Source organism: Pelophylax lessonae (assembly GCF_965119305.1).
Source record: "Pelophylax lessonae genome assembly, chromosome: 3".
NCBI classification, from domain to species: Eukaryota; Metazoa; Chordata; class Amphibia; order Anura; family Ranidae; genus Pelophylax; species Pelophylax lessonae.
The window spans coordinates 96,610,626-96,636,092 of record NC_138770.1 but is presented as its reverse complement, the minus strand read 5'-3'; positions in this window follow the sequence as shown (position 1 = coordinate 96,636,092).

The window sequence follows — 25,467 nt, the reverse complement described above, 5'->3', positions numbered from 1 at the left end:
ATTGCTGGAGGCAGGGGATCTATTTTACTGCCTTTCTAGTTATCAATAACAAATTCCATGAAAATTTCTTAGCACCACAAAATGATACTTGGTTCTGTATTCTCTAAAAGGGGCGATACTGAGAGGTGGGTAGGGGGAGGAAACAAGTAACAGTGCTCCGAGTTGGGTAGAGGCAGAGACATGGGGCGACTCAGAAGGGGGGAGTTCCTGCACCAGTCTTTAGAGAAAAAAAACCCTGCTTGCAACCATCAGGGCAAGGGTTGTTGGAAAGAGGCCCTTGTCCTTATCAACAAGGCACCCCCATATGTTGAGGGCACGTGGCCTGGTGTGGTTCAATGGGGGGGAGCACACTAGCCCCCATTCCCCTTCATGGCCAGTCAGGCTGCTTGTTCAGATTAAGGGTCTGGTATTGATTTTATGAAGGACTACACTTTTTTTTTTTCTTCTTTTTTTGCATGGCGCCCCCCTTAAATTTCATACTGGATCCAAAGGGTCTGGTAGGGATTTCCTGGGGGGACCTTATGCATTTTGTTTTGTTTTTTGCCTGAAGTACTCCCTTAAAATCCATACCAGACTCAAAGCATCTGACATTCATTTTGGGGTAGACTCAACACAATTCTGTGCTACTGCAAAAATTACATTTACAAAGAAAAAAAGACACCGTTTAAATAGCAGGCAAATTACTTCCATTGCCATTTTCTATAGAAAAAAAAAAAACACCTCAAAAGGTCCCCCCAAAACACATAGCAGGAAGGGCAAAGACAGCTGTCAAAGTCATTTGCTGGCAATTTTACAATTTTTTATTTGTAAGTGCCAGTTTACACTTGCAGTGAATTCGGTGTGGGTTCCGCACCACAGCCAAATCGCACCCCTTTCATGCGAACCACAGCGGGTGTGTATGTTAAAATGTAACTCCACTTTTGTTGAGAAAAAAAAATTCCCCTTTGGGTGATCTCTGTACATTGCAAGAATTTTATCAAACTTTGTTGCAGATTCCACCTTTTGTTATTCTGAAGAAATCCTTGTTTGTTCCTCTGTGCCTCTGTGCTGAGTGGGTCTAATGGGAGTGGTTTCATAATTATCTATCAGCTGTGGCAGCTGCAGGGCTCTAATGAGGAAAGCTGCTGGGCCTGCTTCCCTTTAGACGTGTCCCTATTGGGAGTATCTCACCAAAAATGACATTTTTGTTGCAGGGGATGCCAGAAATCTGAATTGTATCTTAAGCTAGATATACACTATTCAATTGTCTTTAGATTTTTTTCCCTTAGATTTACCAAAACCATATAATATGAGGTCAAACCTAAACACTTTCAATTTTTATGTAGTCAGGCAGACCCTTGCACTACATAGTTGAAGGTAAATCTAAAGGAAATCTAACAACAAAAGGTGTATAGGGTGTTTCCAGCTTTAAAGCGAAGTTCCGGCCTCAAATACCTTTTTTTAACTAAAAATACCCCTATAATACTAATCCATCGCCCTTTACAGAACCGCTATTCTCATACTTACAAGGTGTACAGTATTGGATTTTAGTCATAATCTTACTTTTAAAAACGCTGTCTGGGCGCGGCCATCTTGGATGTGGGCATCTGAAGTCGCAGTGTAATCTGCTGTGTCCTTCTTCCTGATTCAGGGAGTGTTCTGGGAATTCTTCCTGATTCCAGGGAGTGTTCTCGGAGTTCTTCCTGATTCCAGGGAGTGTTCTGGGAGTTCTTCCTGATTCCAGCCTCCTGGGAGTGATGACAAACAGCTCCCAGGATGCAATGCAAAGGCGGAAGTGATGTCGGTGTCTGCGACCACAGAGGGGGGAGAAGGAGGAAGTACAATAAAAAATGCCCTGAAAATAAGGTAAGGGACCCCCGAAAAAAATTGAAAATGCCCAATTGTTGATCAGCATAGCGAGCACTCCAGGAATCACTAAAGTTGCAAAATAGGCCGGAACTCTGCTTTAAGCAGACTTCTGGGAAAATTGGTGAGCCAATCACACAAGCAGGAAATTATGTTTCTGGGGTGTGGTCAGTACACATTCTGTGTACAGAACAGCTCCAGGCAGCCATTTTGCATTGCAATTTCAGAAAATTACAACAGCTGCAGATTGAAAAGGAAAAGTCATTTTTAATAACATTCAATTACAATATCATTTGCGTTGCATGGTATACGCTATATTTTTTTTTCTTTATTTGCTATTTTTTTTTTCCCCACGAAAGTGGAGTTACCCTTTAAGTTACCGACACCCCGAAATCGGTTCAGTGAGATTTGTAGAATCAGATTGCAACGGTGTGAACTCCCATTCTGGTGCGGACAAAAAAAAGGGTACTGCACATTTGTAGTTTAGCAAGTGGTTTCATAGCCCTGACATCTGCACTCCAGGAGTTCTAAGTAGATTATGTAATCAGCATCAGCTGGAGGAGAAGATCTGGCAGCCTGAAAGGAGCCGCTGATAAGAACTTGCCTATACATCTGAAAGTACCCGGAGTACAGCGGTATACAGTATAATAATGACAAATGCAGTTAGGAAACAGCTTACAATATAAGAAACACAAGGTCACCTGCCAGTTCATATGAGCCTTTTCTCAGCTATACAAATACTGCACATGAAGCTTAAATTGTGTGAAAACCTTCCAGCCAAAGCCAATTCTGACATTCCTCTCCTACATGTAAAAATCATTTTTATTTTTTTTGCTAGAAAATTACTCAGATCCCCCAAACATTATATGTTTTTCTTTTTTAGCAAAGACCCTAGGGAATAAAAAGGCAGTCGTTGCAACTTTTTATGTCACGCGGTATTTGCGCAGCAATTTTTTTTTTTGGGCAAAAAAAAACAAAGCATTAAATATAGCCCAATTTTTTTGTATAATGTAAAAGATGATGTTAAGCTGAGTTAATAGATACCTAACATGTCATGCTTTAAAATTGCAAACGCTTGTGGAATGGCGCCAAACTTTGGTACTTAAAAATTTCCATAGGCTACGTTTTACACATTTTTACAAGGTACCGAGGAGTAACCTTTAAAAAAAAAAAAAGGAAGTAGATTTTTTTTTTTTTTTTTTTTGCGCTATATACAAAAAAAGACCAACAATTTTGAAAAAAAAAAAAAAATGTTTTACTTTCTGCTATAAAACATTCCCAACAAAAAAGAAAAATGCAAAAAATCAAATTTCTTCATCAATTTAGGACAATATGTATTCTGCTACATATTTTTGTTTAACCTCCCTGGCGGTCTGATTATGTCCGGATTTCTGTGCTAAAAGCGGTACATTCTTTTGCATAGAAATCTGTTGTTTTATATTTAAAAACTCACCTTCCCCTGCGATCCCCGCCGTCCTCCTCCACCATCCTTCCGCTGTCCTCCCAGCCGATGCCGGCACCTGTCTTCCGGTTCCCTTTCCTGTGACCGTTGCGACGCAGAAGGATGAAACCGGCGGCAATTTCAAAAATGTAAATACACTAAATGACATGATACAAAGCTGTGATCCTAGCGGATTACACTGTATCATTCCATTTCACCACAGGATTTCCCCTGGTGACTTTTCCAGTGCCCTACCTGTGCTTTTCCAATGCTTTTTGCCTGGAAAATAAAGAACGACCATGGCGTCCAAAAAGCGTTCTTTTTGCGCAAAAAGGGCTTTTAGCTTTTGCTGTTTTCCAATTCGTCTAAAAGAGCTTTTGCGCAAAAAGAACGCTTTTTGCCATGGTCGTTCTCTATTCTATTCTATAGGCACAAAGCACTGGAAAAGCCCAGGCAGGGCACTGGAAAAGTCACCAGGGGAAATCCTGTGGTGAAATGGAATGATACAGTGTAATTTGTCAGGATCACAACTTTGTATCATGTCATTTGGTGTATTTACACTTTTGAATTTGCCGCCGGTTCCACTCCCCTGCGTCACATCGCTTGCAGGGAAGGGAAACGGAAGACAGGTGTCGGCAATCGGCCGTGCATAGAGTGGGAAGAGACTATGAGGAGGACGGCGGGGAGGACGGCGGGGGATCGCAGGGAAGGTGAGTAACATTCTGGGGTAATCCCAAGTGTGGCTCGGGGTTACCACTTTTGGTACTGAAAATTAACCCCGAGCCACACTCGGGAATACCGCTAAGGAGGTTAAAAAATCCCATTACGTGTATATTGATTGATTGCAAAAGGTATTAAGGGTACAAACTATGGTATATTTTTACTTAATTTTTTTTTTACTAGTAATGGCAGCGATCAGCGACCTATAGCAGGACTGCGATATTGCAGTGGACAAATCGGACACCTAACTGACACTTTTTGGGGACCACTGACACCAATACACAACAATGGCAGGGAAGGGGTTAACATCAGGGGGGATCAAAGGGTTAACTGTGTTCCCTGGGAGTGATTACTAACTGTGTGGAGGATGTGTTTTGACTTGGGGAATGTAAAGATCCGTGTTCCTGCTTAGCAGGAACACAGGATCAGCCCATTCCCCTCTAACAGAATGGCGGTCTGCCTTTCTCCTGAACGATCCCACTGATTTATGTTCACCTAACACTGGATTTTGCACCTATCTCATTATATCACTTTCATATGATTGATTTTTCTACATATTTTTTTAATGATATATTTTATTCATAATTTATTCACTGCATGTTTAGTTGTTTTCATGCCACATTATTTACCATATGATTATTCATGATTGCACTATTAGGATTTAGGATATTGATCATTTACAGCTGGAATCATATTTGGTTGAGTGGCTGCTTACCTTTTTGTTCTTTTTACTTGACCTAGCATGGATTTTTTTTCCTGTTTTATATTTCGATCCCTCTGATTGGCTCCCGCTGTGTCCAATCACAGCCAGAGCGGGTGGGCGGCGGAGCGCACGTGCGCCCCAGGCCCCGAAGTGTCAGACAACGTGCTAGGTACATGATCTGGCACAGAGCAGCCACCCTGCTGCAGTATATATGCGTGGTACAGTCGCTAATTGGTTAAAGATTACATCCCAAGACATTTTAGTGACTTTCATTTCTAATAGTCAGTATTGCAGAGCCAAGTTTGAGCTTCACAGTCTCTGGGGCCACACATTGTTAAAGTGAATGTATAGTAATTATAAAAATATTTTCTTTTTTTTTTTTAGACAGATAAATTATAAATATTCCATATTATCTTTGAAATTTCTTTCCTTGTTGTGAGTTGGTAAGTGGAGCTTGAGGCTTTTTTTTTCCATTTATTTTTCTCTGGCTTCTTCGCTCTATTGATTTGAAAACCCTGGGGACAATAGACTTCAGTAGCTCAAGCTATAGCTAACACACACACACACATACACAAGTGAATGAGTCAGAGCAGTTACTCCTTGCAAGAGCTTATTCACACTATTACAGTAAGCCAAGTTAATAAAGGCAGACTCATCAGAAGGACACATAGAAAACAAATGTTGCAGCATGTCAACACAACAAACAACAACACATTACAGAACGTTGTAATGCACTGTTCTGCAAAGTTACATTTTGTTGTTAATATCAAATAAAGGTAAACAAAACAAAGAAAAAAAATTAAACATTGTGATGCATTGTTACAACGCATTGCACCATGGGAGCACAAAACACACCAGGGCATGTGGCATGAACACCATTATGCACACCAGCTGGTGTGAATGTGCCCAAATAAACCATCTCCTATCAGATAGTTCAGTCTGAGGTTTCTTTGAAAGCCAACCCACCAGAAAGTCATTTGTAGTGCTCTAGGAATCCGTTGTCGTGTTTTAACAACGTCACTACAGGGCACTTTCACAATTGCGCGGTCATGCAACACTGTACCCAAACTAAATTTTATAATTTTTTTCATAAGCTTTCTTTTGATGGTATTTGATCACCACTGGGGGGGGGGGGGGGGGTTATTTCTAAACAAATAAAAAAAAGACCGAAAATTATGAAAAAAAAGTTTTTCTTCATTTATGTTATGCAATTTTGTAAATAAGTAAGTTTTCTCCTGCACTGATGAGCACGGATGAGGCTGCACTGACGGGCACTGATGAGGCGGCACTGATGAGGCGGCAATGATGGGCACTGATGGGGCAGCACTGATGAGACGGCACTGATGGGCACTGATGACAAGGCATTAATATGCAGCACTGATATGCAGCATTGATTGGCACTGATAGCCAGCACTAATGGGCACTCATAGGTGGCACTAATGTGCACTGAACGGGGGCACTTATAGGTGGCACTGATGGGCACTGATAGGCGGCACTGATGGGCACTGATAGGCTTCACTGATAGGCACTGATTGGTGGCACTGATGGTCAATGATGAGCACTAATGGGCGGCACTAATGGGCATTGATAGATGGGACTGATAGGCAGTACTGATGAGGAGGCACTGACAGGCACTACTAATGGACACTGATTGGCATCCCTAATAGGCACTAATGGGCACTGATGATGAGGCACTAATATGCAGCACTGATGGGCACTGATGGGCAGCACTGATATACAGCACTGATGGGCACTGATATGCAGCATTGATGGGCATTAATAGGTGGCACTGATGGGCACTTATTGGCAGCACTGATGGGCACTAATAGGATGCACTGATGGGCGGCACTAATGGGCATTGACAGATGGCACTGATAGGCATCACTGAAGAGGAGGCACTGACAGGCATTAACAATGGGCACTGATTGGCATCCCTAATAGGCACTGATTGGCATCTTTGATGAGCACTGATTGGCATCCCTGGTGGGCACGGATTGACATCCCTGGTCAGCACAGATTGGCATCCCTGGTGGGCATGGGTTGGGATCCCTGGTGGGCTCTAGTGGGCATCTTTGATGGGGCTGCACTGATAATCAAGGTGCTGATTATCAACACAGACCCCCCTGTCAGGAGAGCCGATGGTTGGTTCTCCTCTACTTGTGCCTTGTCAGCGTCAACTGAGGAAAGCCGATAAACAGCACCTCCTGGTTACGATGTTACCAGCTGTGATTGGACACAGCTGATCACATGGTAAAGATCCTACGTCATAGGCTCTTTACCGGGATCGTCAGAGCGACACACCGCACCACCGATCGCCGCTCTGCATGCCCTCACGGATGCGCACGAGCGGCTTATCCTGCTGGACGTCATATGAGGCCCAGTCAGGATAACTTAACCGCTTTGCGGCCGTCATTCTACTATATGGCGGGTGGAAGTGGTTAAAGATTTAAGATTAAACAAAGATATAAATAAACAAAGTAAACAAAGATATAAATATTGGTTTAAAACCTTTTTCAAATGTAGCACCCTCCTAACATAGAGTAGGCTGCTAGGTCAATTTAGTTTAACTCCTCTGTAATCAGTGGGGGAGGGGTCGATTGCTTAGGTCTGCTCAGTGTTTCACAGCCTGCTGTTCTATTACTTCCCCCTGTCTTCTAGAAGCTTCCAGAAGTATAGTGGGAGAGAGAGCAGAACAAGCAGCCTGAATATTTTTGAAACTCCAGCCAATCCCTGGAGAGGTGTGCCCAGAAGGTGGCAAGAGGGCCTATAAATAGTCTGAGATCTGGGCAGAAGAGTGCAGTGTTCCTGGGTGACCGCTGTGCTGGAGCTCTGCCCCCTGGTGCAGGATCCTTGAGAGAGCTTTGAGGAAGACACTGAGGTCCCAGCTAGGCTTAGCTGGTGGGCCTATTCACAGAACTGTGTCCAGAGATCAAGTTGGGTCATAAAGAAGCTTACTGGAAAAAGCTAGGAGGGAGTGGGTGAGAGAGTCTAACTGTCCTGTGGTGGTGTGATTCTACTCCTCCCTCACTGGAAATAGCCTGGTGAATATTGGCAGGAGGCAACCATTGATCCTGTGGCTAAGTGAGTGGATGACCCCCAATGCTGAAGGGAAGTGACTGTGTGTAGCCTTTTACTCTTGAGGGAGTACAGGTGACCAGCAGCATTAGGAATCCTGTGAGACACACAGTTTGTGAGGTGCAGACAGAAGTTGAGGAGTCCTAAGATTGTTCAGTTTGCAATGCTAGTTCCTGGCCAACAAGATAGGAGAGTTGGAGCTGCTGATGTATGAGGAGGACTTAGATTTTGTGGGGATTACAGAGACTTGGTTCAACAGCTCTCATGATTGGCTGGCGACCATTCAGGGGTATTCCCTTTATTGCAGAGAAAGAGAAGGTAAAAAAGGGGGAGGGGTATGTCTGTATATTAAGAACAGTGTACAGGTAAATATGAGGGATGATATTAATAATGGAGCTATGGATGAGGTAGAATCCCTATGGGTAGAACTTCAAAGGGAAGGCACTATGGGGAAACTAATATTGGGTGTATGCTATAGGCCCCCCAACCAGAGGGAGGAGGGGGAAGCTGACCTCTTTTTACAGATTGGAGTGGCAGCAAGGATAGGAAATGTTATTATAATGGGGGACTTTAATTATCCAGATATAAACTGGGCAGAAGGAACCGCACATTCATCCAAGCCTCGGCAGTTCTTAAATGTTTTGTAGGACAATTTTGTGGGTCAGAAGAAGAAACATGAACTTTAATGGCATCCCAGTCTATAACAGCTTCAACTCTTCTGGGAAGGCTGTCCACAAGGTTTAGGAGAGTGTCTATGGGAATATTTGCCCATTCTTCCAGAAACGCATTTGCGAGGTCAGGCACTGTTGTTGGACGAGAAGGCCTGGCTCACAGTCTCTGCTCTAGTTCATATCAAAGGTGTTCTATCAGGTTGAGGTCAGGACTCTGTGCAGGCCAGTCAAATTCCTCCACCCCAAACTCCTTCATTCATGTCTTTATGGACTTTGCTTTATGCACTGGTCCAAATCATTTGGTGGAGGAGGGATTATGGTGTGGAGTTGCTTTTTAGGGGTTGGGCCTGGCCCCTTAGTTCCAGTGAAGGGAACTCTTAAGGCGTCAGCATACCAAGACATTTTGGACAATTTCATACTCCCAACTTTGTGGGAACAGTTTGGGGGTGGCCTCTTCCTGTTCCAACATGTCTGCACGCCAGTGCGCAAAGCAAGGTCCATAAAGACATGGATGAGTGAGATTGGAGTGGAGGAACTTGACTGAGTCCTGACCTAAACCCAATAGAACACCTTTGGGATGAATTGGAGCAGAGACTGCAAGCCAGGCCTTTTTGTCCAACATCAATGCCTGACCTCACAAATGCATTTCTGGAAGAAAGGTCAAGGATTCCCATAGACACACTCCTAACGTGTGACCTTGTTTAGTCTAACCTAAGGCACCGCCATTTTCTCTTTTTGCATCAGAGGGAGCAAACTGTCTTTTTCTAGTTCTTGATGAGGCTCTGCGGCGTATGCACAATGTGGTAGAGACTGCCCAAAGTCTCTTGGGATGCGTGATATGGGTATCTCATGAGGCTTGACCAGGAATTGGGTGTTATTCTCACCTAGGCAAGAAAGCATGAAGCTCTCTCCCATTTCTTGTCCTGGTGTCACAGGTACAGGAAGTGAAAAATAATTTCTATTTTTTTTAATGGAATTAAAGACTGAAATAAAAGCTTGGCAGAAATTTTAACTGTTCCCCACCCAAGGCTGGAATTAGGCAAAATGTGTTTGTAGCGCGCCCCCTAAGGAGCCATAAGTAGAATGGGATTCCCCATCCTGCACAGCCAAGCACACCGAATTTCCACAGGAACTCAGAGTCAGAAAACATTCTTTGGTTTTCTTTTAGTATTATAGAGGATTGATGGGATGCCCACTTGACTTCAGAACAACTTCAGTGACAACTCTTCCTATATACAGTTCTATATACAGTCTCTATATACACTCCACTTCTTCCTCCAGCACTCACTTGCTTGCAGAACTCAACTGGCACACTGTAAAGATCTGACAAGGCACTCAGTCATATCATAGCAATTGCCTGTTATAGGCAGAAACCCGAGGCCCCTTGGAAGTGTAGCAAAGGTTCAGTGTCCAGCTCACATTCCTCCTGTGGCTACTGATCCCAGCACCACCTCTTCAGGCCAGCCAATCCACCTGGCTGCAGCTGCCCCTTTCACTAGCTCTCCATGCTAACTTTTCCCCACAGTCCTCCAGACTGACACTCTCTCCACAGTCCTTCAAACTGACACTCACCAGCGCACCTGGATGACTCTCAGAAGATCTCCTAGACATGCTCCTGTTGTCCTCTCCTTGCTCCCGTGCCTCCAAGAAGGGCTTCCACCATGTGTTTTGGGGGATGCTTCCAGCACCCAAGCCCCAGGCCTAAAGTCATCCCCCCAGGATTGGGTCACCCTCAAGGGCCACCAACAGCCTCCTCAGCAATTTATCTCCATCCTCCACCCGACTACCCCTGCATGTCTATTTATGCAGTAGCCTGCCTCCTTCCAGACCATTTTTGCTGGCGATTGGTTGAGGACCTCCTAAAAATGCAAGGCAGCCCCCCCCCCCTTGCTCCCACGCTCCAGTTTTGGAAGTTTCTACCAACTTAAAGACCAGAGGGAAGTGCCAGAGAGAGCTGTCAGATGACTTGAGTCATCCAGCCTCCCTGAGTCACTAAACCCTGACCCAGATTTACAGCCATGGCCTGGCTCTCAGCCAAGCCAATTTGCCTACACTAACAACTAACCTATTTAAATCTAGCACACTAGAGGGTGCTACATGTGTCTTTAATACAGCAAAATGTATACTAGCTTACCTAGAGGCTGCAGATGTTGCCTTCAGGGTCAGTGACGACTTTTTGAAGTCAATGCAGTGGTAATCTGCTGTGTGGGTATGACCTTCATCTGGGGGAGCACTGGGAAACCATCTCTGGGGTTGTCCACTGTTGTGACCATCACAGTTTCCTTCATTCTTGTTGTCCTATCTCCATCGCAATAATTGGCCCTGGGCTTTTGTGGGAACCATGGGGAAGATGTCTCTTTCTCTATGAGAAACTAAAGACTGAAGCTAGCTATACATCAGTAGAATTTTGTTTGATAAAAATTGTTTTTGGAAGTTTTTTTTTAATTTTCTAATAGTTATGGGGATAAAAAGGTCTGTCGGACCCCTCTTCTCATGTATTAGTTGTTGGGCTCTCCTGAAGAGAGATCCCCCCATCTCCCCCATCCCCCCTATCGATGGCCACACATCCTCCCGTTAGACTTCAGGGTAGGCTCTTGGACCCACACCCTCCATCTTAGTGAGAAAAACACAGACACAACAGTGAGAAAAAATAATTAAATAACTAGTGCTGGTGCATTGGCTTGGCCTCGCAGCGTGGTAGAAAAAATTGTCCTGGACAAAAGGACTAGCCCATGGAGGCACAGTGCAGAAAAAGACTCATATGACGTTACCTTGTGCCTTTTCACACTGAGGGTTTCCAAAACTAAGAGCACCCCTGGGGCAACCAACCGCTAGGGGGCACAGACACACCGCATGTTCTCTGCCTTCCCAGCCCAATGAGGAAGACCCTTTCAAATCAAGAGGCACTGGGCCCCTTCTGTCTTCCTGGGGGAATTATTCCAATGTCCCACATCCCGTGGATGCCCTGGTTTCTGTTCCAGCCTGTCCTACCTTCAGAGCCCCCAGAGTACAAGCAGAGATACTCTACAGCCAGCCATTCCTACCAAAAGGCTGAAATAGTGGTGTAGAACCCCTACAGGATACTGATAAGAATAGGTACTACACTTGATCTTAGCCAAAAGATTGAGAAGCTGAGGGACCATGAGTACCCCAGTCAGGGCTGCTGTTAGAAATCGCGGGGCCCCGTACAGACTACCTGGCAGGGCCCCCCCCCCAAGAAAATATTAAAGATATATTTAGCTAAAATACAACAAAATCACTATTATCAGACACAAATATAACATAACTCGCATAATGCTAAATCTAAAAAAAAAAACTATGTTAAAAAAAAAAGAAAATGAGATGAGAAACATATACAGGCTGGGCAGTTGGAGCTCAGTGATCAGAGAGACAGAGAAAGAGAAACAAAGTTACAATTTACAAATAAACTCCTGAGCAGAGATAAGTGCTGGGAGCCCACACAAGGGAGGGGGATTAGTGAGGGACAACTGTCTCTTTCTCAGCAGATAAAAGCTGATAGCAGGGAGAGGGACAGATCAGATTCAGGTGCTGGAGGAAGATTTCTGTATTTGTTGTCCATCACTAATCCCCCTCTCTGTGTGGGCCCCCCTGTGTGCTCGGGGCCCCCTACAAGAGGGCTGGTGGTCCCCCCCTATCAGGGGCCCTGACCCCAGTCCCCATCAAGAGTCTTGTGCCTGGCTTCTTTCTCTTTGGAGGAGGACCATGTGTACACCCTGTGAGCTCTTTTGTGTGCTCAATTTTTTATTGCACTTGTGTAAGTTTTGAGTGTGTGCATGGCATGTGGAGCTTAAAAAAAATGCATATCTATACAAACATGTGAGATAGAGACCTTATATTATAAGCTCCTTGTAGATAGGGACTGATGTGAATTTAAAGTACTGCGTCAATTGTCGGCACCACAATATATGAAAACCTGCAATAAAAAAATGTTTTAAAAGCCTATACAATCAATAATTTTCTATGACTTTTATGAGTTGACATGAAAAGTTTTGAATGCTGAATAAAAAAGGTCCATATTTGTATACAACACATTAAAATGATGAGTTTAATGAGCGTTTTCTCCTCGGCATGAGTCATATCAGTTCTTATCTGCCTCTTGTCTGGGAGTATTCCTGGGATGGTATCTGCTTTGCATCAACTGGCCATGACAAGGTTAGAAAAAGTTTATGACACATCTAATAAGGTTTTTGCTACTATGATGTACATTTGTAGCCTTACAAATTAGGATCAGCACAAGTGGGGCCCCCCATGCTGGACTTCTGATGGGAAGGAAGTCTGATTGTTGTAATGTCCCAATGGTGGAGGGTGGAAGCCCAGCCTCTGATAAAGAGATTAGACTCAGCTCAGATAATGCCTTTCCTCTCTGCTGGTCTGTGTCATGGCAGAAGACCACAGCAGGCGGAAGGGCTGAAAGTGAAGCTGCAGAGCAGAACCAGATAAGAAGGCATAACATCTAGAGAAGACACTCAGAAGTCCAAGGTGAAGACGATAATGCTGTTGAGGAAGCTCCAGAGTATAATCCACAGGTCATACACATGCAATAAAACTCAGGAGCCTGTTTGTCAATGTCTTCAGCCTTCTATATCACATGCCTCCCAGCCTCCCAACACTTTATGAGCCACAAAGGAAAACCATTAGGCCTCATGCACACTGAACATTTTTACAGCTGCTGTTTTTGGTGTCAGATATTTTTTTCTTCAGCCAATAAACTGTTTTCCTATGTGTCCATGCATACACAGGCTGTTATCAGCAGTTTTTGGCAGGGGCATTTTCTGGCTGGAAAAAAAACCCCAGAACTATTGGGTTTTAAAGAGGAGATTTTCAGCTGTAGAAACGCTCTAACTCTGATAAAAGCTGAAAAACGCCAAAAAACGCTAAAAAACTTGGCTATTCTGCGTTTATCAAAGTTTTTCAGCCATACGCTTTTGTGGGAGTATAGTTTTGACAAAAAAAAAAAAAGCTAAAAGACGCTACTGCAAAAAAAGCTGAAAAACTCCTTCAACAGCTGCTTTCTACTGACGTTTTGATTACATCCAGTGTGCATGAGGACTTAAAGTGTTTTTTAAGGTTGAGCTCCAACTTTCCCCTCAGTTTTGCACATTTGTACAGGTTCCCCTCATGTTCTGGAATGGCTTACTCTGATTTCACTGCACAATGTGAGCTCCTCACTGCATGCATTAGAAGCACCTGCAGATCAGATAGTGCCCATCTCCTGACTGGAGGACATCCAGCATCATCTAGCCCTATCCTTAGTAGCTTGACTACCCCTGGTCTACCCATTTTAGTCATTGGATTTCATTATGAAGGCTATGTTTGGCCATCCCTTAGGGCAGTGATGGTGAACCTTGGCACCCCAGATGTTTTGGAGCTACATTTCCCATGATGCTCATGTACTCTGCAGTGTAGTTAAGCATCATGGGAAATGTAGTTCCAAAACATCTGGGGTGCCAAGGTTCACCATCACTGCCCTAGGGCATTGGTCTCCAAACTTCAGCCCGTGGGTCAGATACGACTCTTTGCTTGCTTTTATCTGGCCCTTGGGGCACTATTCTATCCACTGACACCAACAATGGGGCACTATTCCTCTCACTGACACCAATGATGGGGCATAATTCCTCTCACTGGCACCAATGATGGGACACTTTTCCTCAATGATGGGGCACTATTCCTCCCACTGACACCAATGATGAGGCACTATTCCTCTCAATGGCACCAATGATGGGGCATGTTTCCTCAATGATGGGGCACTATTCCTCCCACTGACACCAACAATGGGGCACTATTCCTCTCACTGACACCAATAATGGGGCACTATTCCTCTCACAGACACCAATGATGGGGTACTGTTCCTCTCGCTGACACAAATGATGGAACACTATTCCTCCCACTGACAACAACATTTGGGCACTATTCCTCTCACTGACACCACTGATGGAGCATTATTCCTCCCACTGACATCAACAATGGGGCACTATTCCTCCCACTGAACCCAATGATGGGGCATTGTTACCAACACCAGGAGATTTTCTACTCCTATTGGCCACAGTCCAGCCCCTCTAAAATCTAAAGGATAATAAACTGGTCCTTTGTTTAGAAAGTTTGAAGACCCCTGACCTAGGGTAACCTACATGCAAATGCAGCCTACCTAGAAACACACACTCCACCAAGCTAACATTCATCCATCAAAGGAGCATAACTCCTCACAGTCCACTGCATCTGAACTGAGGGCTTCTGGGATGGGTATTGAGGCCGGGTACCGTGATGTTTTCAGGAAACACAGAGAGTCAGTGATGACATCATTGGGTGTAATATAAGGCATGTAATAAAAGCAGAAACCAGTGATGTCAAAATAAAAGCAGAATAAGCTTCAGTTTTGAGCCAATACTTTATGTTTTATTTATCAATAGAGTAGGAATGGGTTAGAACCTTTTTTAAATTTTAATTACTCCCTGTGTCCCTGCTATGGAGGTACACCCTCTCTATTTATCCTGTTGACCATTACCAAGTAATAAAAAATACAATTTTCAGTGATGGTAGGTCTGTTAATTGCCAATACCTGTTGGCCATATTAAATCAATATCATTAACATTCCCCAGAGCTGATTGGCCTGGCACTGCCACTGACCTCTTCCTTCTGGGTTCGGACCAAACCCAAGCTCATCCCTAATCTTGAGCTCTCTGACTGTGCTGTTATCAATTAGCATTTTTCCTAGCTATCTCTACAAACACCCCACCCCCCACCATGTTCTGGAAAAAAAGGGGTGGTGTTCTACAGTTTAAAGATAGTTCCTGTACTAGGAGAAAATGCTGTTCCGTCAAATGTACAGTACAGTATGTTGGGAGCATTGTTACTCGAGGGCAAGAAGTGTGTTAACAGCAGAATCACAAGGTGAAAAAAGAAGAAATAAGCCTGATAAAAAAAGAAAACAAATGCAGACACAACATCTATAGACTAGATAGTTGCAATTCGGGATGAGCTGCAAACCCAGTCAGCTGCCTGCCCCACAATCGCATATGACAAATGGCAGTTGATACTGGTGACTTCAATGACCTAATATGGTTACATGGCCGTATTTGGATAATGTCATTGCCCAAATATGATCACGTGGCCACATTAGGTCAATGATGCCACCAACATCCTGGGTCCTTGTTACAGGTGGTACCAGTTTAGCTTTTTAGCTCTTGGGGCTTCACCTTCACCTTTAACTACCAGACACATCTGATCACCATTGACTACCTCGACATCATCCTTACCGGTAATCAAGGTGGTACAATCACCACCATTAACTTTTGTTAAAAAGTAAAAAAAAAAACTCTTACCGACTCATTGAGGAAGCACTTGAGTGAGTGAGAACTATTTTACTCACCCCACATCTCATACCAGTAAATAACGGAATCCACCAGATCATTTTCAGAATTAAATTCTTTCACAAGATACATTGCTGATCACATCTTGATGATCTAGGAAAATCCTCTCAAATTTTTGGCACATCCTTTAGCATGATCCACTTCTCCAACGCAATTTATCCCCCCACAACCATAGATCACTTTCCTAAGAGCCAAAACTATCAAAAAACATTTGGCTCTGAGCAGGATTCCATTAATCAAGAAAGGTCACACTCCCATGGTCAATACAGGCTGTTGCTCTAGATGCAATTTTTCTAGATGCCTTTCATGCGCTATCGTGATAAATGGGGCTAAAACATTTCACTTCACTAGCACTTCAACAACTTACATATAGTTACATAGTTAGTAAGGCTTGATAAAGACCCCAGTCCATCCAGTTCAACCTGTGAACTTGGCCTATTACGTCTCAACTGTGTATCCCAGTTTATCATCTACCTACTCACCTGTTCCTTTTTTTAGATATATTTTAAACCTTGAATCCAAGCTCACCAATTCCTATTGTAACCCAATGAAAAGCTGGCATAATTTTTCTCCTCCTTGGGCCTATATATAGGTGCACCTCAAAAAACCTGAATATCATCAAAAAGTTCAGTAACTCAATTCAAAAAGTGACATATAAAACTCATATACTACCTACTGTAGATTCATTACACACAGTGTTATATATTTCAAACATTTATTTCTTTTAATTGTGATGATTATGGCTTATAGCTAGTGAAAACCCAAAATTCGGTATCTTAGAAAAGTTCAATAATGTGGAAAAAGTTCAGTATTGTGCATTCGTGGTGTCACACTCTAATAATCGAATTAACGCAAAACACCTGTAAATGTTTCCTGAGCCTTTAAAGGGTTTCACAGTTTGGTTCAGTAGGTTGCATAATCATTTGGGAAGACTGCTGACTTGACAGTTGTCCAGAACACAGTCACTGACACCCTCCACCCTCCGCTGGTTGTTAACAGAGTGCTGTATCCAAGCATATTATTGGAAAGTTGAGCGGAAGGAAAAAGTGTGATAGAAAAAGGTGCACAAGCAGCATCGATGACCGCAGCCTTGAGAGGATTGTGAAGCAAAGGCCATTCAAGAATTTGGGGGAAATTCACAAGGAGTGGACTACAGCTGGTGTCAGTGCTTCAAGAGCTACAACACACAGACGTGTCAAGGACATGAGCAACGTTAGTAGCATCCTACCTGGGCTAAGAAATAAAAGTACTGGGCTGCTGCTCAGTGGTCCAAAGTCCTCCTTTCGGATTAAAGTAAATTTTGCATTTTATTTGGAAATCAAGGTCCCAGAGTCTGGGGGAGGAGCAGTGGCGGCCCGTGCATAGGGGGCGCCAGGGCGCCGCCCCCCTTAAAAGAAGGGGAAAAAAAAGGACAAAAAAGAACAATAAAGTTCTTAAAAAAAAAAAAATGTGTTCGCCGGCCTATGTGGTGGCTAAAGAGGGGGGGGGGGGGTTTACGACCCAGAAAGGCGCCGATTGGCTGCCTTCTGGGGGCGTAACCTGGGCGCAGGAAAGAGCGCTTGGCCACCCCCACCTTCGTGATATCCTGGCTGTGATTGGTCCAGTCTCCAGCCTGGACCAATCATCATCCAGGACATCCGATCGTGACGTCACAATGGGGGCGGTGCCGGTGCGTCCGCCACTCACCGTCACCGCCGCTCGGAGGACCGCCGCCGCCGCCACAGAAGAGGACGAACTGGATCGAGGAGGGGAGAACCCGCCGCCAGGTAAGTGTAAATTGAAGGGAGCACGCACACTGGTCTCTGCATTGATTGGGGGACAATGCTGTGGGCACTCTGCAATCATTGGGGTACGATGCTGTGGCACTCTGCAATCATTGGGGTACGATGCTGTGGCACTCTGCAATCATTGGGGTACAATGCTGTGGGCACTTTGCAATCATTGGGGTACAATGCTGTGGGCACTCTGCAATCATTGGGGTACAATGCTGTGGCACTCTGCAATCATTGGGGTACAATGCTGTGGGCACTCTGCAATCATTGGGGTACAATGCTGTGGCACTCTGCAATCATTGGGGTACAATGCTGTGGGCACTCTGCAATCATTGGGGTACAATGTTGTGGCACTCTGCAATCATTGGGGTACAATGCTGTGGGCACTCTGCAATCATTGGGGTGCAATGCTGTGGGCACTCTGCAATCATTGGGGTACAATGCTGTGGCACTCTGCAATCATTGGGGTACGATGCTGTGGCACTCTGCAATCATTGGGGTACAATTCTGTGGGCACTCTGCAATCATTGGGGTACAATGCTGTGGCACTCTGCAATCATTGGGGTACAATGCTGTGGGCACTCTGCAATCATTGGGGTACAATGCTGTTGCACTCTGCAATCATTGGGGTACAATTCTGTGGCACTCTGTAATCATTGGTGTACTGTGGCACTCTGCAATCATTGGGGTACAATTCTGTGGCACTCTGCAATCATTGGGGTACAATTCTGTGGGCACTCTGCAATCATTGGGGTACAATTCTGTGGCACTCTGCAATCATTGGGGTACAATGCTGTGGGCACTCTGCAATCATTGGGGTACAATGCTGTGGCACTCCTCAATCATTGGGGACAATGCTGTGGCGCTCTGCATTGAAGGGGGCACGCACGCTGAACTCTGCATTGATGGGGGCACAGCACATTGTTCATTGCATTGAAGGGGGCACAGCACAGTTGCATTGAAGGGGGCACGCACGCTGAACTCTGCATTGTGGGGGCACAGCACAGTGTTTATTGCATTGAAGGGGGCACAGCACAGTGTTCATTGCATTGAAGGGGTCACAGCACATTGTTCATTGCATTGAAGGGGTCACAGCACAGTGTTTATTGCATTGAAGGGGGGCACAGCACAGTGTTTATTGCATTGAGGGGGGCACAGCACAGTGTTTATTGCATTGAAGGGGGCACAGCACAGTGTTTATTGCACTGAAGGGGGCACAGCACAGTGTTTATTGCATTGAAGGGGGCACAGCACATTGTTCATTGCATTGAAGGGGGCACAGCACAGTGTTTATTGCATTGAAGGGGGCACAGCACAGTGTTCATTGCATTGAAGGGGGCACAGCACAGTGTTTATTGCATTGAAGGGGGCACATCACAGTGTTTATTGCATTGAAGGGGGCACAGCACAGTGTTCATTGCATTGAAGGGGTCACAGCACATTGTTCATTGCATTGAAGGGGTCACAGCACAGTGTTTATTGCATTGAAGGGGGGCACAGCACAGTGTTTATTGCATTGAAGGGGGCACAGCACAGTGTTTATTGCATTGAAGGAGGCACAGCACAGTGTTCATTGCATTGAAGGGGTCACAGCACAGTGTTTATTGCATTGAAGGGGGCACAGCACAGTGTTTATTGCATTGAAGGGGGCACAGCACAGTGTTTATTGCATTGAAGGGGGCACAGCACAGTGTTTATTGCATTGAAGGGGGCACAGCACAGTGTTCATTGCATTGAAGGGGTCACAGCACAGTGTTTATTGCATTGAAGGGGGGCACAGCACAGTGTTTATTGCATTGAAGGGGGCACAGCACAGTGTTTATTGCATTGAAGGGGGCACAGCACAGTGTTTATTGCATTGAAGGGGGCACAGCACAGTGTTCATTGCATTGAAGGGGTCACAGCACATTGTTCATTGCATTGAAGGGGTCACAGCACAGTGTTCATTGCATTGAAGGGGTCACAGCACAGTGTTCATTGCATTGAAGGGGTCACAGCACAGTGTTCATTGCATTGAAGGGGGCACAGCACAGTGTTCATTGCATTGAAGGGGGCACAGCACAGTGTTCATTGCATTGAAGGGGGCACGCACGCTGGTCTCGGCATTGAAAGGGGGCACCGCACAGTGTTCATTGCATTGAAGGGGGTACAGCACAGTGTTCATTGCATTGAAGGGGGCACAGCACAGTGTTCATTGCATTGAAGGGGGCACAGCACAGTGTTCATTGCATTGAAGGGGGCACAGCACAGTGTTCATTGCATTGAAGGGGGCACAGCACAGTGTTCATTGCATTGAAGGGGGTACGCACGCTGATCTCTGCATTAAAGGGGGCACGCACGCTGGTCTCTGCATTGAAAGGGGGCATGTACCATCTCCTTTACCATGACCTGTGCCATGCCTATACCATATCTGTGCCATGCCTGTACCATGACTTCAAAGTCACGCAATTTTTTACTGCGTTTTTTGTCGCGAAGTAATACCTATTACATTTTTCTTTTTGCGCCCCCCCAAAAATTTTGAGCACCAGCCGCCACTGGGGAGGAGTAGAGAGACAGGAATCCAAGTTGCATGAGGTCCCGTGTGAAGTTTCCACAGTCAGCAATGATTTAGGGAGCTATATCATCTGCTGGTGCTGGTCCACTGTGTTTTATCAAGTCCAAAGTCAATACAGCCCTCTACCAGGAAATTCTAGAGCATTTCATGCTTCCTTCTGCTGACCAGCTTTATGAAGATGCTGATTTCATTTTCCAGCAGGACTTGGCACCTGCCCACACTGCCAAAAGTACCAATACCTAATTTAATGATCATGGTATCACTGTGCTTGATTAGCCAGCAAACTCGGCTGACTTATTGTCAAGAGGAAGATGAAAGACACCTGACCCAGCAATGGAGACGAGCTGAAGGCCGCTATCAAAGCAACCTGGGCTTCCATAACACCTCAGCAGTGCCACAGGCTAAACACCTCCATGCCACGCCGCATTGATGCAGTAATTAATGCAAAAGGAGTCCCGACCAAGTATTGAGTACATACTATACTGTATATGGACATACTTTTCAGTAAGCCAACATTTCTGTATTCAAAATCCTTTTTTGATTGGTCTTATGTAATATTCTAATTTTCTGAGATACTGAATTTTGGGTTTTGACTAGCTGTAAGTCATATTCATCAAAATTTAAAAAAAGAAATGCTTGAAATACAGTATATCACTCAGTGTGTAATGAACCTATATAATATATGAGTTTTACTTTTTGAATTGAATTACTGAAATAAATTACCATTTTGATGATATTCAATTTTTTGGAGATTCACCTGTACATAGCATGCACACAAATGATTGGATTGCCAGAGTTTTTATGTTTATGGGTGGGCTGGCCAAACACACGTTAAAGCAAGTTAGATTGTGCATGCACATCAATCTAATCTTATGTTACATCTGACCAGAAATAAAATAAAAATTTAAAAATGGATTTCTGTGCCTGTGAGAAGGGCACATAGAGACCTGTGTTTTCTCCTGTGTCCTCATGTTGATGCCCAGAGCTCGGAGTCAGATAAGGAGAAGTGCATATTAATTTTGGCTGTGTCTCCTTTCTGATTACAAGTTAAAATGCAATGGTATCAATCACATACCTTCTGGGATTTGCTTACACAGCAGATTAGTCTGATAAGGTAAGTGTAAGTCAATAGAGATGTGTTGTAACTGGGTGTTACCTGCTGTGTTAGCATGGTTATCTGGTGATCTATCATGGAGTTTTGTTAAACCTTTACCTCCCCTCTAGGTGTGAAGCTTTTAGCCAGACCAGGATCTTGGTTCTGTGTCCGTATCTGAGAATGCAAAATATAAGCTGGTCTAGAAGTAGCAAGTTTCAAGGGCATATTATCATGCATCTGGAATAAATGTACCATCTTTCCACCAGTCATGTACATCCAATAGAGAGTGTGTGTCAAATGTAATATAAGTTAGTAATGTTGTACTTTGGTGGTAACCTCCAAAACCTCCAACCTCCAAAAAGCCAATAAAATACTGTACTTAGACTGGCCTTGCAGCGGGGGTGAAACCAGTGAATAGCTTCATCATGCAAACACTGGAAATCTAGGTGCATATCTTGACCAGCCACACAGAATTTACTTAACTAATAATATGCTCAATTCATCTCCTGAAGTCAACGGAGCTGTCACAGAGCTGTCACTTGGGCACAGTACAGGTGAGCGCAGGTATGAACATCAATGGTCAGAAAATGCTCAGGAATGTGTGCTTTGTTGATTTCCATTCATTAAGCTGTAATGGTACTTAAAGTGAATCTTTTTCCAGGCTATGGACATTCTTGTAATTACATATTGTTGAGAAGAAGTAATTGAGCTTTAAAATAAACCCCAACTGACCCCGGTAACTGCAAGCATTAAGGAGGAATGAATTCTGAAATTTCACATCAGATACACTGGCGTTGTTCGAACTGACTCTTTGGACAGCTTAGCTCACCCTGCTACCTTCTCCAAGAGCGCCTGTTCTGTGTTTGAATTTAGATATTAGAAGGTTAGAAAGTGTCTGAGTCACTACTGGGAGAGGGGAGCATGGGGAGCTAAGTTGCTGAATTGCTGATGGGAGTGAGGAGTACGGGGGAGCTAAGCTCCTGGATCACTGCAAGGAAGGGAGGAACAGGGGGAGCTGAGATTCTGAGAGAAGGACTTGGAAGACTTTAGTGCTACTGCTTGGAAATTTGATGATCAATAGCTTCACAGTGTATGCAGCTACAGAGGTCAGTGAGCATTTGTTTTAAAGCTCACTTACTATTTGTTAGTGATATGCAAATATTTGAATGTTCACTGCTTGGCCACAGTTACACTTCAAGGTGTGCCAAATAGCTTTTAGGGCATGCTAAAATGACATACAATTATTTTGACTGAATAAACTAAACCAGCTTAATGCTTGATGAGTGCTCATTTTGAAAAGTCTGTAAAGACCCAGTAAAAGCATCCATAGATAATGTGCATAAAAGCTTGGGATCGGGCAGCAGGACAATCAACAGGAATGCTGTTCTTCTTACCAAGTGATTGGGAAAGAGAGCTGTCTGAATGGGAGTCTGGTCTTCATTTGCTCACCACCACTGCTGCAGCGTGCTCTTATTCACTCACTTCCACTGCAGTGATGCACATGACCCCCACTTGTCACCATTGAATCAATAGGCACTAATTCACCCACCGGCACTGCACCAATTCACACTCATTAAGGGCTCGTTTACACTGGCAGCAAGGACTAATGCTCTTCTGAAAAGTGATCCACGCTTGGACATTTTACAGGTGGTGAAGACAGGCTGAAATTTGTTGGCGTCTCATTGCCTGTTTTACACCCCCTAGATGCCACACCTCAGCAAATTAGGCAGTTGCAGCATGGCCCCATTGACTTGAATGGCTTGCTGAATGCAAACGGGGGCTAATTCCTGCTGCAACTGCAAAGCATTGCAGTCTTGGCAGGTGTGCACCCCCAGCTGCTAACTCTGCAGCTAAAAGGAGAGCGCTTAGGGTGCAGTAAAAATGCGGCTCAACCGTACATGTGAACAACCCCTAAATTACTGCCACTGCACAGACATGCCCAGTCACTTGCCAACACTCCAGAGATGCGGCCAATCACTCCCTGCCTCTGCACAGAGGTGCAGTCATTTACTTGCCACCACTACACAGACATGCACTCCTTTCCCAGCTGCCACTGCACAGACACACACTCCAAAATTGCCCTGGAGGAAAGAGGGAAGGAGAAGCTAGCTGTCTCACTTCCTGGATTTGTTTGTGTATGTAAGCAAAGAATATGAAGCCAAAAATGTTTCTTCTAGTTTTGGATGGCGTGAAATAGGTTCAGATATCTTGTTGGGTTTTTACTGCTATACAGAGAGCCCCATATAGAGAGAATATTGCTCACTTCCCGTTCAGTAGTTTCACCAGACAGGAAGTGAGGGAAATTCTCCAACAGGGACACAGACAGAAAAAAAAAAAATTACAGGGGTTCTAATCTTCCCCTACTCCCTTCTACTAATGAAAAACATGAAAAAAGGATCGATCAGCACATCTTATTTGATAGTTCAAAACTTTAATTAAATCATACAAACATCGTTTCCTGATATTTTTTTTAAATATGTAAATTTTAACATGAAGTTTTAAGCTAACCAAACTAATGTGCTGATCCATCTTTTTCTGCACTTATGGGGTGTGGTCTGTGGCGTGGAAGAGTCATGCACTCTATTGGAGATCATTTAATTATTTAATTTATTAATTACAGGGGACAGCTCCATATTTGCAGGAACCAAATATCTCCGAAGTGGAGTCATGAAGAAGCCATCAGAACATTTTACCTCCAAGGAAATCTATACTGAACTGGGCTGTGCTTCTATGTAACGTGAAGCTGCGCTAGCAAATGATATTAAAGTGAATAATAGAGTAATAATGAATAATTAGGTAATAAACAATAAAATCTAATAATACACCAATAATTGATTAAAAACAATTGATATACTAAATTAATAAATCAAACTCAAACAATGTATATAGAAAAGTCCCAAATCCGGTGCAACACAGACAGAAGATGAGAAGTCCTCCACCACAGCACAAATATGAATTCCTCCACGGTGCAAATGACGAATCACCCAAACTAAAGGCTTACCAGATGTAGAGAAAATCAGGCCAGACAACACTCCAATGGATGAATATTGGGTAATGAATTATGACCAAGACCATCAGTGGGTATATCCCTTTCCCGGAGTAATTGATGTTCCAAAAGCCAGGTAAGTGTTAACCAGAAAGCATGTAAAACATATAGAACTCCATGGTGTAATACATTTTTAAAAGGCTTTGTTATTATAAAAGGGGCACTCACATTTGATAAATGCAATCGCTCATAAAAGACAGAAGCCGGCCGGCTAAAACAACGCTGAACACTAACGCCCGTCCTTCCGGGTCCACGTGGGATGTCAACATGCCGGTTCCTATGCGTTTCATCACAGGTGACGCCTTCCTGCTTCTATGTTTCCCTCAGACAAAGGCTGATAAGGTGCTGAAGGGTTGATTGTCAACTCATGACTATGGGTAGCTTAAAGTATATGTAAATGCAAAATCTTATATATAATCTAATCTATAATCTAATATATATATATACACTGAACAAAAGTATAAAAGTAACCCTTTTGTTTTTGCCTCCATTTTTCATGAGCTGAACTCAAAGATCTAAGACTTTTTCTATGTACACAAAAGGCCTATTTCTCTCAAATATTCTTCACAAATCTGTCTAAATCTGTGTAATGCCTCGTACAAACGTTCAGATAATCGGACGACTTATCGTTCGCATTTTGTTGCATGATACTAATATCGAATTCAACAATGCATATAAACGTAGGATTTTTTTCGTACCATTCCGCAAAAGCTTCCTGGTTGCTTAACTAAGTATCAGACAGTGCAAAACAAAAACAATGGCAGCCAGGCTTTTTCCGTGCTATTTTAGTGTTTCTGATCATGCGCGGTCTTTGTCGATCGATTTTTAGCGGACGCATAGTGTACTGATGAAACGATTGTCGTACAACAGAAGTTTTCCTGTTTGTCTCTTCAGATTTTGTTGGACTAACTGTCGTGATCGGCTGTCAAAAGCTGTGTACTAATGATCAGATTATCGTGTGATCAGGTCGAAAGCGAGTTTTATCATACGATTATCTGAACGTGTGTACGAGGCATTAGTGGGCACTTCTTCTTTGCCGAGATAATCCATCTACCTCATAGGTGTGGCATATTAGGATGCTGATTAGACAGCATGATTATTGCATAGGTGTGCCTTAGGTTGGCCACAATAAAAGGCCACTCTAAAATGTGCAGTT